Source organism: Dendropsophus ebraccatus, chromosome 14, assembly GCF_027789765.1.
Source record: "Dendropsophus ebraccatus isolate aDenEbr1 chromosome 14, aDenEbr1.pat, whole genome shotgun sequence".
Classification (NCBI taxonomy): domain Eukaryota; kingdom Metazoa; phylum Chordata; class Amphibia; order Anura; family Hylidae; genus Dendropsophus; species Dendropsophus ebraccatus.
Window position 1 is genome coordinate 31,012,566 of NC_091467.1, and position 16,382 is coordinate 31,028,947.

At 44.7% G+C, this 16,382-nt stretch overlaps 1 protein-coding gene and 1 long non-coding RNA gene across 3 annotated transcripts in view; one reads left to right on the forward strand and one right to left on the reverse strand.

The window, feature by feature from the left end:
• Window positions 1-1,093: 1,093 nt before the first annotated feature.
• On the reverse strand, window positions 1,094-4,917 carry LOC138772376 (uncharacterized). The gene is made up of 3 exons (XR_011359756.1): window positions 4,726-4,917; window positions 1,723-1,822; window positions 1,094-1,156 (listed from the first exon to the last, which is right to left on the reverse strand). It is a non-coding gene; the product is annotated as an uncharacterized lncRNA (long non-coding RNA).
• ACBD4 (acyl-CoA binding domain containing 4) overlaps window positions 4,772-16,382 on the forward strand; it is a 30,023-nt gene continuing 18,412 nt past the window's right edge. The window contains exon 1 of one of the 2 annotated variants that reach the window (XM_069952725.1): window positions 4,772-4,955. The gene's annotated coding sequence lies outside the window, so the exon portion shown is untranslated. The remainder of the gene's footprint in view (window positions 4,956-16,382) is intronic. The other variant, XM_069952726.1, reaches the window with a different exon arrangement.

The following is a 16,382-nucleotide window of genomic DNA, read 5'->3' on the forward strand; positions in this document are numbered from 1 at the left end:
GTGTGTGTGTGCTATGGCTTCAGCAGGCTGTGTGTGTGTGTGCTATGGCTGCAGCAGACTGTGTGTGTGTGTGTGTGAGGTGTGCGCTATGGCTGCAGCAAGCTGTGTGTGTGTTTACTATGGCTGCAGCAGGCTGTGTTTGTGTGTGCTATAGCTGCAGCAGGCTGTGTGTGTGTGCATGCTATTGCGTGCCCCCACAGTGACCTTCTATATCATTGTGTGACCTCTATATCACTGTGTGACCTCTATATAACTATGTTTGACCCCTCTCTATATCATTATGTGTGACCCCTCTCTATATCACTATGTCTGACCTCTATATTACAGTGATCTGGCATTGTTAGCAGTATTTCTGTGTGTATGGTGAATATTTTGTTAGAAACATAGAGGATTGTCAGCAGGAAAAGACCACCTGCTCCATCTAGTCTAGTTCTGAGTTATTCAGGATATGGAGGCTGGAGACTGGCTGCATCCACTGCACACACAGGAGAAGCTGCTTTATATGTTTCCTTATTCCCTCAGAAGTCGCTCCAGGATCATGTAGGACATTAGGGAGAAGCTGCTGAGCCAGTGTGATAAATAACTCCCCTGGTATATGACCGGCCATTTATGAAGGAGCAGGAGTCGGAGTCGGGAGTCGGTCCTCATAAAATTCAGGAGTCGGAGTTGGTCCTGATAAAATTCAGGAGTCAGAATCGGAGTTGGAGTCGGAGCTGCGGCTTACCGACTCCACAGCCCTGGCTGCCCGGGCGGAGGGCAAGTCCCTTATATGCATTCCACGTCTATGTTCCGTACAGAACACAGAACGTGTGAATGCGGCCTAAGCCTGGATAACCCCTTTAATAATAAGAGCAAAGAATGGACATGTACTGCTCCGAAATACATATGAATAAGTTCTATGTGAAAATCACTGCGGATGCGCCACAAATCTGCAGTGGTTTACATCACAATATACATAGAGAAAAAATTTGCACGTTGTCAGCTCCGCAACATAGCAGATTGTATCTTCTCTCTCCTGCTGAGAGGCCACTGCAGAATCCGCAGCAAGATCTGCCTTATGTAAACCTACCCCTGCAATACTGAGGATCTCGCACCTTTAGCACTTTGACCATTTCTTTGCACTGATGTCCCATTAGCATCTTTTAGCAGGTAATGTCTACCAAGAGAAAAAGGTCAGAAATATTTTTTATTGATATTTTGCTACACATGATCAGATGGGATGAAATTTGACGCCTTGGTCTTTACATTGTAAAGGCTGGGTTCACACTGGGGTGTATGCTGTAGTAGTGATAATGAGAATTAAAACGTATTTGTTATATGTAGCCTCAATTTACTTGTTTATATTGCGCAAGGATGGGGAACTTTCAGCCCTCTAGCTGTTGCAAAACTACAATTCCCATAATGCATGGACAGCCAAAATAGTTTTGCAACAGCTGGAGGGCCGGAGGTTCCCCATCCCTGATATAGCGTATGTACATGTGTATGTACATAGTGTCTAACTCTGCCTATCATATTACATTACAGCAGAGCTTCCTTACCTGTGGCTCTTCAGCTGTTGCACGACTACAACTCCCATCATGCCCCTGGTGGGCATGATGGGAGTTGTAGTTTTGAAACAGCTGGAAAGCCATATAAGGAAGCTCTAGTACATGCTCCTGTGTACTGTTATGTGCTTGATTATGTAGTTCCCTATTTTACCAATAGGGGGCTGTAGATACTCACTTTATGTATCAATTACTCTTCCTGATATTTTGCGCGGCCCATGAAGATTTCTTTCCATTGACTGTTGTCTGTCTCGGAGATTATACTTCTCTAGTCTCACCTATAGGAATAACAAGACTGCTGAGCCAAAGCAAATGGAAGAGGGAAAGTCCATTAAAAACCAAAGTTTTTTTTACTGAAACTATTCACTGGAAAGTCCATTACATTACTGCTGAGCAGTATATGTGAGTAACACAGTGCTACTAACATATACTGATATATCATGTTTTAGTATGCAGTCTCATGACTGTAGTGTGAATCACTAAACTCACGTGAAAAAGAAGGTGTGAACGGGGCCTGACAGTTTAGAGGGGAATCTTGTTTCATCTCTCAGCCGGAGTGGGGATATGTTATTAATAGCATCTCTGGCTCTGGAGAACCTGTCCTGTCCTGCAGTATATAGACACCCTACAGATGTGAATGGACACTGTGTAATACCCTGTTTCTCCAAATATAAGTCCTACCCTGAAAATAAGCCCTAGCTTCAGTTCAAACATAAGTTCAAAAAGAAAAAAGTAATCTGTGAAGTACAAGAAGGGTATTTTTGTTCTATAGAGGAAAAATAAGACGTACCCCAAAACTAAGCTCTAGCCCTTTTAGGAGAAAAAAATAATATAAGACCCATTGGCAAAAACTATGTAAAGTGCTGCGGAATCTGTGTGCGCTATACAAGTTATTATTATTATTATCAATAATAATAATAATAATAATAATAATAATAATAATAATAATAATAATATTATTAATAAGACCCTGCCTTATTTTCTGAGAAACACATTTCCTATGTGGTGGCACTGCAGTGAAAGTGAATATTTCCCACCAGGTTTTTTGATCGCTGGGAGTCAAGGGGCCCTTCTAATGCGAACGCTCAAAGTGGAGAACCCCTTTAATTTGACAATTTGATGTCCTGCTGCAAAAGCTACCTTCCACCTGGTGACAACTGTGTATGTACAATATGGAGGTTACATCTCTTCTGTATGTCAGTGCCCCCCCCCCCCACACACACACACACACACACAACTTGTGGCTCTCCGGCTGTTGCAAAACTACAATTTCCATCATGTGGGGCATGAAGGGAGCTGTAGTTTGGAACAGCTGGAGAACCACAAGTTGAGGGAAACTGCTGATAGGGCATCCATCATGACTACCTAAATATGAGATGCCTATGGATCCCCCAGGAACAGCACAGCTCCCACGCCACCCACGTCTGAAAACGTTATCGGAACAGGAGGTCATTATAATGGTGAATTCACACTTTGATACAAAACTAGGATCTGATTAACAAAAGAAAAGTAGAATATTTCCATATAGGTTCCCTCGCATCATGGAAGTGTCAGGGGTCTGTGCATCTCCTGATGCATTATAGAGACATCTTCATTGTCAGCAGAGCTTTATCTCCAGGCCGCAGTGCACTACATTGTACTGTCATGTAAGTCTTCCTTATACCGCACTCTGGTAAACAACTCACTCCATATCTGCTTTGTGAGGCAGATTATAATCATATCACACAGATGGCTCAGCAGGATCTGACATAGACGGGATGGGGCAGCCCAATGCAGCCAGATTGCAGCACTGTATACAATTATGGGGGGGCTCTGAGGACTGTGGGGTACTGTTATTGTCACTGTTATAGGGGCACATTATAGAGGCATTATATAGATGTTATGGTGGCACAATGGACACATGGTAACAATTAGATGTACATTGCTCTAGGAGCCTGGGGCTGTCTGTATTACTGAGGATTGTGACACAACAAGAATGCAGCGTTAATCCTCCAGGAATATGACATCATGTCAGGCATCTAGAGAATGCGGACAAGCCTTCATTACACCGGTGACATCACAGATCCACAAACCGGAGCCATGGCTGCACTTTTGGTGACTCTTTGGATGGGGCCACAGGGCAGGATAAATGTACCGCCACATGTTGATATACTAGCCACATTTCCTTACACTAGATGGATGCTAAAACCAGATGGTATACACAGCAGTGCATAATATCACCATGTTGTTGTCATCCATACCTCCAGTACTCTTACTGTACTATCTGTCTCTCCTCTCAGCAATGGTGCCTGACCACTGTACATATAGGGTGATACAGCTTTACAGAGTTATGTGTCCGCTATCTAGTACACCGCCATTTATAACCATAGTCTCCAGTGAGTGCAGCTACTGGATATCAAGTCAAGTTTTCTGCACCTGGGAAAGCTGGATGATCACCATTACGGCTTCCACGAGGATTATCGCAGTGTCCTGCATAGTAAACCTCTGTAGTAAGGTAGTGATAGCGTATATCATTACTGAATACAGCACTACCAGGCATCTCTGCCATTCAGGGAACCAGAAAAGCTGTGTGACCGCCATTATGGCTCCCACAAGGGTTATCGCAGTGTCCTGCATAGTAAACCTCTGTAGTAAGGTAGTGATAGCGTATATCATTACTGAATACAGCACTACCAGGGATCTCTGCCATTCGGGGAACCAGAAAAGCTGTGTGACCGCCATTATGGCTCCCACAAGGGTTATCGCAGTGTCCTGCATAGTAAACCTCTATAGTAAGGTGGGGTATATCATTACTGAATACAGCACTACCAGACATCTCTGCCTTTCAGGGAACTAGAAAAGGTGAGTGACAACCCTTATGACTGCCAATATGTTTCCTACACGAGTTGTTGTGAAGCAGCAATATGGGGTATTTCACTATTAGGCATCTTTGCTATTCAGGATACTAGGAAAGCTGAGTGAACAGTTAAAAGTATGGAAACTCAGCTTTCCCAGGTGGGGAAACTTGTGCAACTCATATCTATGATACATGATATCAATGCATTACAACTACAAAGCTAGGTAATGAAACGTATGGAGAGGTTTATCACACCATTCATCCACTACTCCCAACAAAATGGCCGATACTACGAGTCCCATCATGTCTGTATATACAGCAGCACATGCTCACTACTCTGTTTACCCTGGTAGTCATGATGGAGAGCCAGCCTCACGTCAGCTCCGTCCTCCCACAACGCGGGATTCCCCGCCTCAAGCTCCGGCCTGCTTCCACCTCGGAATCCCCGGCCTGGCGTGATTGCTGTATCCGGCTTTGTAGGCGGCATAGGCGGCCTGAGAGTCCCCGGTGCCGGGAGGAGGAGGCGAGGCTGGTAGCTCCGGGGGGCCTGGGCCTCACAGCCTGACGTGGTGTAGGTAATGATATTATAGGAATAAAGGCCAGCAATGACATTGTGTATACAATACTATATATATATATATATATATATATATATATATATATATATATTTTAAAGCCACCATATTCTAGTATATGACTTGTAAGAAGATAATATAAGATGGAATCTCTTAGTAATAATAATATTATGACATAAGTTATTTATTTTGTGCTACATAAAATGGGGGTCTGTGTGAGGCGTATCTGACCGGCGGCCAGGTTATCGTAGTGTCGGCCATTGTGCAAGCATGGCGGATATGTACAACGGGCAGGACGGCTCAGATACATGTCCCCACCTGTGGACACAATGTTTGACACTGTAACCACAATTGTATGTCCGTAAAGGAACAGCCGTAGCACAAAAAAAGTAAAACAAAACAATGGCGACTAATTGTTTTCATGTGCCGTTGCGCACTTTTTCTTGATACTTGTTGGGTAAGTTTTAGGCAATATATCATAAGGAGCATGATATTCATCCTTACACCACCTTATGCACAATATTATACCGAAATATGTGACAAATTTTGAGCAAAGTTTGTCCACACCCATTTACTATAGAAGAATGCTAGCAGAAAATATGCCTAATGTTTACCATAAGGCCACGTTCATACAACCTAAATTTTCTATTACTCACGGCCATTGTTGACGATTTGCAACAACGGCCGTGATTAATAGAAAATTTACGTTGTGCTGCAGACAATGGAATCCCGGCCGGAGTGTATACACATAGTATACGCTCTGGCCAGAAAACTGACATGTCTGCTCCGGCTGCACTTTCCATTGTGTGCATTGGTGAATTGGGATGCGGATAAACTTTACTGACACTGGCCATTCTGTGACCCAGCCGGGTCACAGAATGGCCGGTGTCATACGTTGTGTGAACGTGGCCTAAGGGTGTGTTCACAGTGAGGATTCCACACGGAGATGTTCCGGTGGATTCCGCCGCTAACATCTCCGCCTGTCTCATAGACTCTATTCTATGGTCGGGCGAATTCTGCCATCTGCTAAAAGAATGGACATGTCAATTCTTTGGGCGGACAGTGGAATCTTTCCGAGCATAGAATGGTGCATATCTGCATGCATAGTGTTAACATGCCCTTCAAAAGAATGTGTCAGGAAATGAAAAGTTTATGTTAAACTTTTTTTTAAAGTTTTTGTGGATGTTTTATATTTTTCTATTTTACTTTCTCTATATTAAAGTACAGTGGTACCTCGGCTCTCGAACTTAATTGGTTCTGGAAGGCAGTTTGAGAACCAAGCAGTTTGAAAACCGAGCAGTGTCTTCCCATAGGAAATAATGTAAATGTGATTAATTGGTTCCAGCAGCCACCAATAATTACCTACAATACTCATTTATTACACTGATAAGTGCTCAGTATAATCACTACAGTACAGTACAGAACAGCACTATACTGTACAGGACATTTAACATAAGAAATGTTCAGCAGAACCAGCAATTATAGTACAGTAGTCACCAACTCCTCACCCATCCTACTGTATAGCGTCTCCCCCCCCATCCAAGCACTGTAATGTATGGGAGATGGTGGTGCACTGCCTGTACTACTACTGCACTGTATATGCACTCCAGCAGTCTTATACAGCACTGTACTGTATGTGAAGCCTCACCACTGCTTAACTCGCCAGGTACAACCCACCATCCACACTCGCAAAAACGTTCGGAAACCGAGCAAAGTTCGAATTCCAAACACTACTTCTGAGTAAATTTTCGTTCGAATACCAAGCAGTTCGAGTTCCGTTCGAAAACCGAGATATTACTGTAATCCTAAAATCTTGCAGTTTTCATACTTACCACTAGGGTTAAGCCTAAACTGAGACTTCCTGTGCTGCTTTTGGTGATTTGGAGGAGGCTGCTGTAAAGTACCATCTACAGCAGTGATTTTCAACCAGTGTGCCAAGGCACACTAGTGTGCCGCGACACATGGTCGGGTGTGCCGCGGGGAAAGTTCCCCAAACTATGGTGCCCCTGTGTTTTGTTCCCCGGCAATGCACAGCAATCAGTGGCGGATTATAAGTATGGTGGAGAGAAGTATGGTGGAGAGAAGTATGGTGGAGAGAAGTATGGTGGAGAGAAGTATGGTGGAGAGAAGTATGGTGGAGAGAAGTATGGTGGAGAGAAGTATGGTGGAGAGAAGTATGGTGGAGAGAAGTATGGTGGAGAGAAGTATGGTGGAGAGAAGTATGGTGGAGAGAAGTATGGTGGAGAGAAGTAGGGTGGAGAGAAGTATGGTGGAGAGAAGTATGGTGGAGAGAAGTATGGTGGAGAGAAGTATGGTGGAGAGAAGTATGGTGGAGAGAAGTATGGTGGAGAGAAGTATGGTGGAGAGAAGTATGGTGGAGAGAAGTATGGTGGAGAGAAGTATGGTGGAGAGAAGTATGGTGGAGAGAAGTATGGTGGAGAGAAGTATGGTGGAGAGAAGTATGGTGGAGAGAAGTATGGTGGAGAGAAGTATGGTGGAGAGAAGTATGGTGGAGAGAAGTATGGTGGAGAGAAGTATGGTGGAGAGAAGTATGGTGGAGAGAAGTATGGTGGAGAGAAGTATGGTGGAGAGAAGTATGGTGGAGAGAAGTATGGTGGAGAGAAGTATGGTGGAGAGAAGTATGGTGGAGAGAAGTATGGTGGAGAGAAGTATGGTGGAGAGAAGTATGGTGGAGAGAAGTATGGTGGAGAGAAGTATGGTGGAGAGAAGTATGGTGGAGAGAAGTATGGTGGAGAGAAGTATGGTGGAGAGAAGTATGGTGGAGAGAAGTATGGTGGAGAGAAGTATGGTGGAGAGAAGTATGGTGGAGAGAAGTATGGTGGAGAGAAGTATGGTGGAGAGAAGTATGGTGGAGAGAAGTATGGTGGAGAGAAGTATGGTGGAGAGAAGTATGGTGGAGAGAAGTATGGTGGAGAGAAGTATGGTGGAGAGAAGTATGGTGGAGAGAAGTATGGTGGAGAGAAGTATGGTGGAGAGAAGTATGGTGGAGAGAAGTATGGTGGAGAGAAGTATGGTGGAGAGAAGTATGGTGGAGAGAAGCAGGGGGGAGAAGTATGGTGGAGAGAAGCACAGGAGAAAAGCATAGGGGAGAGAAGCACAGGAGAGAAGCAGGGGGGAGAAGTATGGTGGAGAAAGGCACAGGAGAGAAGCATGGGGGAGAGAAGCACAGGAGAGAAGCATGGGGGGAGAAGTATGGTGGAGAGAAGCATGGGGGAGAGAAGCACAGGAGAGAAGCAGGGGGGAGAAGTATGGTGGAGAGAAGTACAGGAGAGAAGCATGGGGGAGAGAAGCACAGGAGAGAAGCAGGGGGGGGGAAGTATGGTGGAGAGAAGCACAGGAGAAAAGCATAGGGGAGAGAAGCACAGGAGAGAAGCAGGGGGGAGAAGTATGGTGGAGAAAGTCACGGGAGAGAAGCACAGGAGAGAAGCAGGGGGGGGAGAAGCACAGGAGAGAAGTATGGTGGAGAGAAGTATGGTGGAGAGAAGTATGGTGGAGAGAAGTATGGTGGAGAGAAGTATGGTGGAGAGAAGTATGGTGGAGAGAAGTATGGTGGAGAGAAGTATGGTGGAGAGAAGTATGGTGGAGAGAAGTATGGTGGAGAGAAGTACGGGAGAGAAGCATGGGGGAGAGAAGCACAGGAGAGAAGCACGGGGGAGAAGTATGGTGGAGAGAAGTACAGGAGAGAAGCATGGGGGAGAGAAGCACAGGAGAGAAGCAGGGGGGAGAAGTATGGTGGAGAGAAGCATGGGGGAAAGAAGCACAGGAGAGAAGCAGGGGGGAGAATTATGGTGGAGAGAAGTACAGGAGAGAAGCATGGGGGAGAGAAGCACAGGAGAGAAGCAGGGGGGAGAAGTATGGTGGAGAGAAGCACAGGAGAAAAGCATAGGGGAGAGAAGCACAGGAGAGAAGCAGGGGGGAGAAGTATGGTGGAGAGAAGCACAGGAGAAAAGCATAGGGGAGAGAAGCACAGGAGAGAAGCAGGGGGGAGAAGTATGGTGGAGAAAGGCACCGGAGAGAAGCATGGTGGAGAGAAGTACAGGAGAGAAGCATGGGGGAGAGAAGCACAGGAGAGAAGCAGGTGGGGGGGGGAAGTATGGTGGAGAGAAGCACAGGAGAAAAGCATAGGGGAGAGAAGCACAGGAGAGAAGCAGGGGGGAGAAGTATGGTGGAGAAAGTCACGGGAGAGAAGCACAGGAGAGAAGCAGGGGGGGGAGAAGCACAGGAGAGAAGCAGGGGGAGAAGTATGGTGGAGAGAAGCACAGGAGAGAAGCATAGGGAGAGAAGCACAGTATTGAAGCATGGGGGAGAGAAGCACAGGAGAGAAGCATGGGGGGAGAGAAGCACAGGAGAGAAGCAGGGGGGAGAAGTATGGGGGGGAGAAGCATGGGAGAGAGAAGCACAGGAAAGAAGCATGGGGGAGAGAAGCACAGGAGAGAAGCAGGGGGGAGAAGTATGGTGGAGAGAAGCAGGGGGGAGAAGTATGGTGGAGAGAAGCACAGGAGAGAAGCAGGGGGGAGAAGTATGGTGGAGAGAAGCACAGGAGAGAAGCATGGGGGAGAGAAGCAGGGGGGAGAAGTATGGTGGAGAGAAGCACAGGAGAGAAGCAGGGGGGAGAAGTATGGTGGAGAGAAGCACAGGAGAGAAGCAGGGGGGAGAATTATGGTGGAGAGAAGCACAGGAGAGAAGCAGGGGGGAGAATTATGGTGGAGAGAAGCATGGGGGAGAGAAGCAAAGGGGAGGAGTATGGTGGAGAGAAGCACAGGAGAGAAGCATGGGGAAGAGAAGCACAGGAGAGAAGCAGGGGGGAGAAGTATGGTGAAGAGAAGCAGGGGGGAGAAGTATGGTGGAGAGAAGCACAAGAGAGAAGCAGGGGGAGAAGTATGGTGGAGAGAAGCACAGGAGAGAAGCAGGGGGGAGAAGTATGGTGGAGAGATGCACAGGAGAGATGTATAGGGGAGAAGTATGGTGGAAAGAAGCACGGGAGAGATGCACAGGGGGGAGAAGAAAACATGCCCAGGTTTCACACTGAGTGAGTATAAATACATTTAGAATCTATATTATTAACTATATGTATAATATGTACTGTTTTAGTGTCATTTTGTGCCATTTTGGTTGGTTTTCCCGGGATTTTTTAAGTATAAAAGGTGTGCCGCGGCTCAAAAAAGGTTGAAAATCACTGATCTACAGCACAGTTGTCAAACTCAGGCCCTCCAGCTGTTGCAAAACTACAATTCCCATCATGCCTGGACAGCCAAAGCTTTAGCTGTACAGGCATGATGGGAATTGTAGTTATGTAACAGCTGGAGGGCCTAAGTTTGACATGACTAGTCTAAAGCATTAGAGTGACAGGTGACATCAGTAAATATGAGACAATAGATAGCTCTGGAGATGTCTGTTCTGCCCATGTCAATAAAGCTTGCCATAAAGCATATCATTAAATGCTTTTAAAAAATTGTTATGGTGAGATGGCTGCCCCCATAATAATGTACTGAAAATTAAAAATAAATTGAAATCACAAAATAGAAACAGATGATGTTCCAGTATCTGGCTCTAATTGAAAAAAAAAAATCTATGTGATACACATTTAAAGTGTGTCTGTCATCAGGGCCAGTGCCGTTTAAGAGTGAATTCCATTCTGGGATCTCCATAACTGCAAACATGCATGAGACCAATGTAATGCATGCAACCCTACGATCTGGCAACAACCCTGATGACAGGTACACTTTAAGCTAGTGCTATCACTTGCAGGTCCTGATTCATGTTACTGTATAACACAATGCTTTACCTTACGGCTGAACATAGCCCCGAAATGAAATACGCCCTACAAACTCTATAAAAGGGTTACCCTGGAGATTTTTTTTCGAATACATTGTTTATTATAGTTATATTACTTTGTCCTCCCTCGTGTACTGTCTATTCTTATATACATTACTGGGGGGAGGCAGCCCAACACGATTTCTGTAGCCTCTCTACAGTGTGTGGTGGTTGCCATCACTGCTCGCTCAGCTAGAACCACTAGTAATGATAGCAGTTGTGGCAGTGCTTTATCAGAGCAGGGCTACCTAAGCCCTGCAGTTCCCAACACTTATTGGTGGCAGCAGAGGGGCCTGTGTCGCTCCTAACTGCCGCCATTTAACAGAAGTATAGCTATGTAAATAAAAAAAACTTTACATTTATTTTAAAGGGGTTGTCTGGGAAAAATTCATATGCTACCAGGCTGCGGGGGACATGTCAGTAATGTATACTCGCCTGTACCACTCCCCTGCTGATTCCCATGCCGTCTGTTCTCTGCTACTCTTGGTGTTTTGAAAACATCCCATGATGTTCCATTCCCACAAGAAATGGCCAATCAGCATAGACCCAGGAAATGGCAGCAGCGGGCAGTGGAACAGGTAAGTATAATTACGGACACGTCCCCCGCAGCCCAGCAATATGAATTTTTCCCGAAAAACCCCTTTATTGAAGTTATATCACAGAGTCATATAACTTAATTGAAGCAATGTATTAGCAAAAGAAAAAAATTAGTCTCCGGAGTAGCCTTTTAATTAGAATGAGGCCCAGCGGCTTCTGTCTTTGTTTTTGGAACTTAATATCGATGAAAACGTATGTGTAAGTTGTACTAGTATGGCAATTTCATCCATATATGCAGGATCAGGCTGGGTTCACACTATGTATATTTCAGTCAGTATTGTGGTCCTCATATTGCAACCAAAACCAGGAGTGGATTGAAAACACAGAAAGGATCTGTTCACACAATGGTGAAATTGAGTGGATGGCCGCCATATAACAGTAAATAACGGCCATTATTTCAATACAACAGCCGTGGTTTTAAAATAACAGCAAATATTTGCCATTAAATGGCGGCCATCCACTCAATTTCACCATTGTGTGAACAGAGCCTTTCTGTGTTTTTAATCCACTTCTGGTTTTGGTTGCAATATGAGGAACACAATACTGACTGAAATATACATAGTGTGAACCCAGTGTGTATACCGACATTGTATTGTAGCATACAACAGTCACATTGAACTTCATAATACAATGGTAGTGTGTTTACCCAGAGGGCCTTGGCATTCACTCAAGATTGCATGAAACTGATGCCAGTCTTGCCCAAGCTTTCTTTTCAGATGTCATGCTATAGTGATGTATAGGCCTCCACATGGGAAACACTTTTTATGGTGTACATTGAGAGGATCCCTATACTGCAGGGATTGGGAACTTTCCGACCTCCAGCTCTGTCCAGGCATGATGGTAGTTTTGCAATGTTATCCATCCCTACAGTGATAATATGATCTTTATGTCCCATTCAGCCTTATGTAACCTATAAAGATAAGACCCCTATTAGTGCCCAGGATGTCGGTGCCATATGTGACACAGCTGCTATTTACCTGCTGCTACATGGTAGAAGTTACAGTACAGCAGTAACACATATAGGCAAGCAGGAAACCACAGGCGGAGAATGGAAGTGGTAGTTTCCTCCTGCCGAGCTGTGATGTAATGCCGATGGTGATTGATGCAGAATAAGAGAGGCGCAGGTCATTGTTACACGTGGCGGTCGATGGCTAATAGTGCCAGGATCCTGACCGCAATTCTTAATGGAAACCGTATGAAATAAATAACAAATCAATATCCATCTCACTTCTTCAAGGGGTTCTGTAGCTTCAGCCGCTTCCTCCTCCTTCCTGGCCAAACTATCTGCTTCTCCATGGATGTTTAGTGCACATAAGAAATCGGGATAAGAATGCATGATATTTTGTGGCACTGCTCCATCAGTAATATGTGTCCACTGATACCTGGCATGCTGGAAGTTGTAGTTTTGCTATAGCCAGGGCCACAGGTTGGAGAACACTGGTGTATGGGGTACATACTTGATCTGCCTTGGATACTGGATAACATAGCACCTTATACAGGCTGTTCCGATTTTTTATAGATTTTTTTTATTTCATGGAGCGACCATCCGGTTATACAGATTTTCACCGGTATAAACCAGTAAATCAAATATTAAAGCCTCAACCCCTCTGTAATACGTATAACTAGTAAAAATGCAGTAGTGTGCCCCAGGCCATAAATGCAGCAGTGTTATTTTTCCGCTAATACATGTCATTGTCTTCCACGCTAAAGTGACAGCGTTCTTGGCTACCTCCTCTTGTGCTGGATCAGCAGTATCCCACACTACATCTGTTGTAACATGTGGACCGGATTCCTACTATAAGAAGGAATTTACAATAGCCGATTCTCAGATTACATCTCGTCCATTACACTTCTATATTAACCTTGCAGCCTTGTCCCTTTTAGCCCCAGTTCGCAGTATGTAGTGGTGCTGTGGGGTCTCATTGTAAAAAGTTTGGGGTATAATATTGTGGGGTGTTTTTTATCATTATCATTGGGGTCCCTGCTGTCACACCACCTATGCTAGTTATAATCTTAGGTTACCCCTTTAAGGCCTCATGCACACTGCCATATTGCATCCATAAAGACTTCTACTGTACCTCAGTTATTACTCCGGTTTCATACTGTGTACAAAGGCACTCTCGCACAGAATATCTCCTTAAAGGGGTACTCTGGCGAAAATCTTTTTGTTTCAAAGCAACTGGTTTTAGAAAGTTATATGGATTTGTAATTTACTTTAAAAATCTCTTGTCTTCTAGTACTTTTCAGCTGCTGTACGTCCTGCAGGAAGTGGTGTATTCTTTACAGTGTAACACAGGGCTCTCTGCTGCCACCTCTGTCCATGTCAGGAACTGTCCAGAGCAGTAGCAAATGCCCCTAAAAATTTTTTCCTGCTCTGGGCAGTTCCTGACATGGACAGAGGTGGCAGCAGAGAGGACTGTGTCAGACTGAAAAGAAAAACATCCCATGATAAGTATGGGAAGACTGTTAAATGGAAGTAAATTACAAATCTAAATTACTTTCTGAAACAGGTTGATTTGAAAGAAAAAGAATTTCGCTGGAGTACCCCCTTAATATGGCAATACATTTGGTATAGATTTGTACGGACATGCCTTTTTTAGACACTGTTCAAACCAGACTAAAGACAATCACACCGACATTTATTGAAGACTATGCCCATTTTCACCATGATTACAACACAGAAAGTAAGTTTTGTTCCTAGACAGAAATATAGTAATAAAACAAACAAAACCAAAGCATACCTGCCAGAATCCCTAGTGCAATTTATTGGCTGCACGAAAGATACAGCTGCCAGACATTAGTCATGTTGTGAAAGGGCACTGTAAGTGAGTGCCAGGCTTGCATATAGGGCCATGTAAAAGAACCTTTACAATGGAGTCCATCTCCAGGAATTAGTCAGGTTGAGCAAACTTTACTTAGGAGTTCGGAGTTAAGGCCCTTTTCCACAGAACGATAATCGTCCCGTAGAATAGAAGGCAACGATCAGCCGTCATCGTTCATGTCGCTCCGTGGGATAGGAGCAGTGGCAGCAGACCGCTGCTATCGGCTATAGGCTGCCCGGACGATCTAGCGATCACCCCCCGGTCTCACCTGCTCGCTGCTGCCGCGCGGAATAGCGAGCGGGGAACGAGGAGCAAACCAGGGCTAATAGCACTCGTTTGCTCCTCTCAGTTGGCCCGTGGAATAGGCCCTTTAAAAGTGGAGAACACAGACAGAGGTCTTGTGAGGTTTGGAGAGGGACGGTATTGGGAGATCAGGTCAAGGGTATATGGAGGGGACAGGTTGTCATGGCCTTGTATGTCATGGTTAACAATTTAAACTAAATTTGTTGGGCAATCAGCTGAGGGGAGAGCTGGATTAGTTGGGCAGCAGAGTTAAGTATAGACTGTAGAAGAACGAGGGTGTTAGATGGAAGGCTAGAGAGGAGGAGAAGATGTTACAGCAGCCCAGGCGGGAGATTATATGAATATGTACCAGCCGTTCTGTTCAGTCAGAGTTAAAGAAAAAGCGGAACCTGGAAATGTTTTTGAGGGGGAAGCGGCAGGAGGTGATCAGGGCCTGGATATGTGGAATGAGTGATAAAGCAGAGTCAAAGGTAACCCCAAGGCTGCAGGGGGGGAAGCAAAGGATTAACTTGAGTGTCATCGACATAGAGGTTGTACTTGAAACTGTGGAAGTCAGTGATGTGTCCTAGGCCAAAAGTATAGATGGAGAAGAGAAGAGGCCCTAGGTGTCCTGGAGGACACTAACAGTGAAGGGGTGAGGAGAGGAGGTGAGGTGGGAGATCCTGAATGTACTGTTGGAGAGGGAAGATGAGATCCAGGAGAGGGCGAAGCCTGTGATACCAAGGCATGAGAGTTTGTAGGAGGAGGTAATGGAGAGAGGATAGGTCAAGGAGAAGGCACACAGAGTATTGGCGTGTGGCTTTGGCAGTCAGCAGATAAGTGGCCACTTTGGTGAGGGCAGCTTCTGTGGAATGGCGGGGCAGAAGCCACATAAAGTGAGTTGGATGAAAGGTGGGAGATCAGTTTAAAGGGGTTATCCAGCGCTACAAAAACATGTCCACTTTCCCCCTACTGTTGTCTCCAGTTTGGGTGGGGTTTTGAAACTCAGTTCCATTGAAGTAAATGGAGCTTAATTGCAAACTGCACCTAAACTGGAGACAACAGTAGGGGGAAAAGTGGCCATGGTTTTGTAGCACTGGATAACCCCTTTAACCCCTTAAGGTCCAAGCCAATTTTCGTTTTTGCGCTTTTGCTTTTTCCATTTTATGTTTAAAAGTCCATAGCGCTTGCATTTTTTCACCTAGAGACTTATATGAGTGCTTATTTTTTGCAAAACCAATTGTACTTTGCAATTACAGGCATAATTTTTCCATAAAATATGTTGTGAAACCGGAAAAAAATCATTTGCGCTGTCAAATTGAAAAAAAAAAGAATTTGTTTTGATTTCGGGGAGTTTTGCATTTACGCCGTTCGCCCTATGGTAAAACTGACTTGTTATGCATGTTCCTCAAGTCGTTACGATTACTATGATATATAACATGTATAACTTATATTGTATCGGATGGCCTGTAAAAAATTCAAACCATTGTTAACAAATATATGTCACTTAAAATCGCTCCATTCCCAGGCTTATAGCGCTTTTATCCTTTGGTCTATGGGGCTGTGTGAGGTGTCAGTTTTTGCGCCATGATGCGTTCTTTCTACCGGTACCTTGATTGCGCATATACGACTTTTTGATCGCTTTTTATTACATTTTTTCTGGATTTGATGCGACCAAAAATGCGCAATTTTGCACTTTGGGATTTTTTTGCGCTGGCGCCGTTTACCGTGCGAGATCAGGAATGTGATTAATTAATAGTTCGGGCGATTACGTGCGCGGCGATACTAAATATGTTTATTTATTTATTTATTTATTAATTTATATTTATAAAATGGGAAAAGGGGGGTGATTTGGACTTTTATTAGGGGAGGGGATTTTTTATTAATAAAA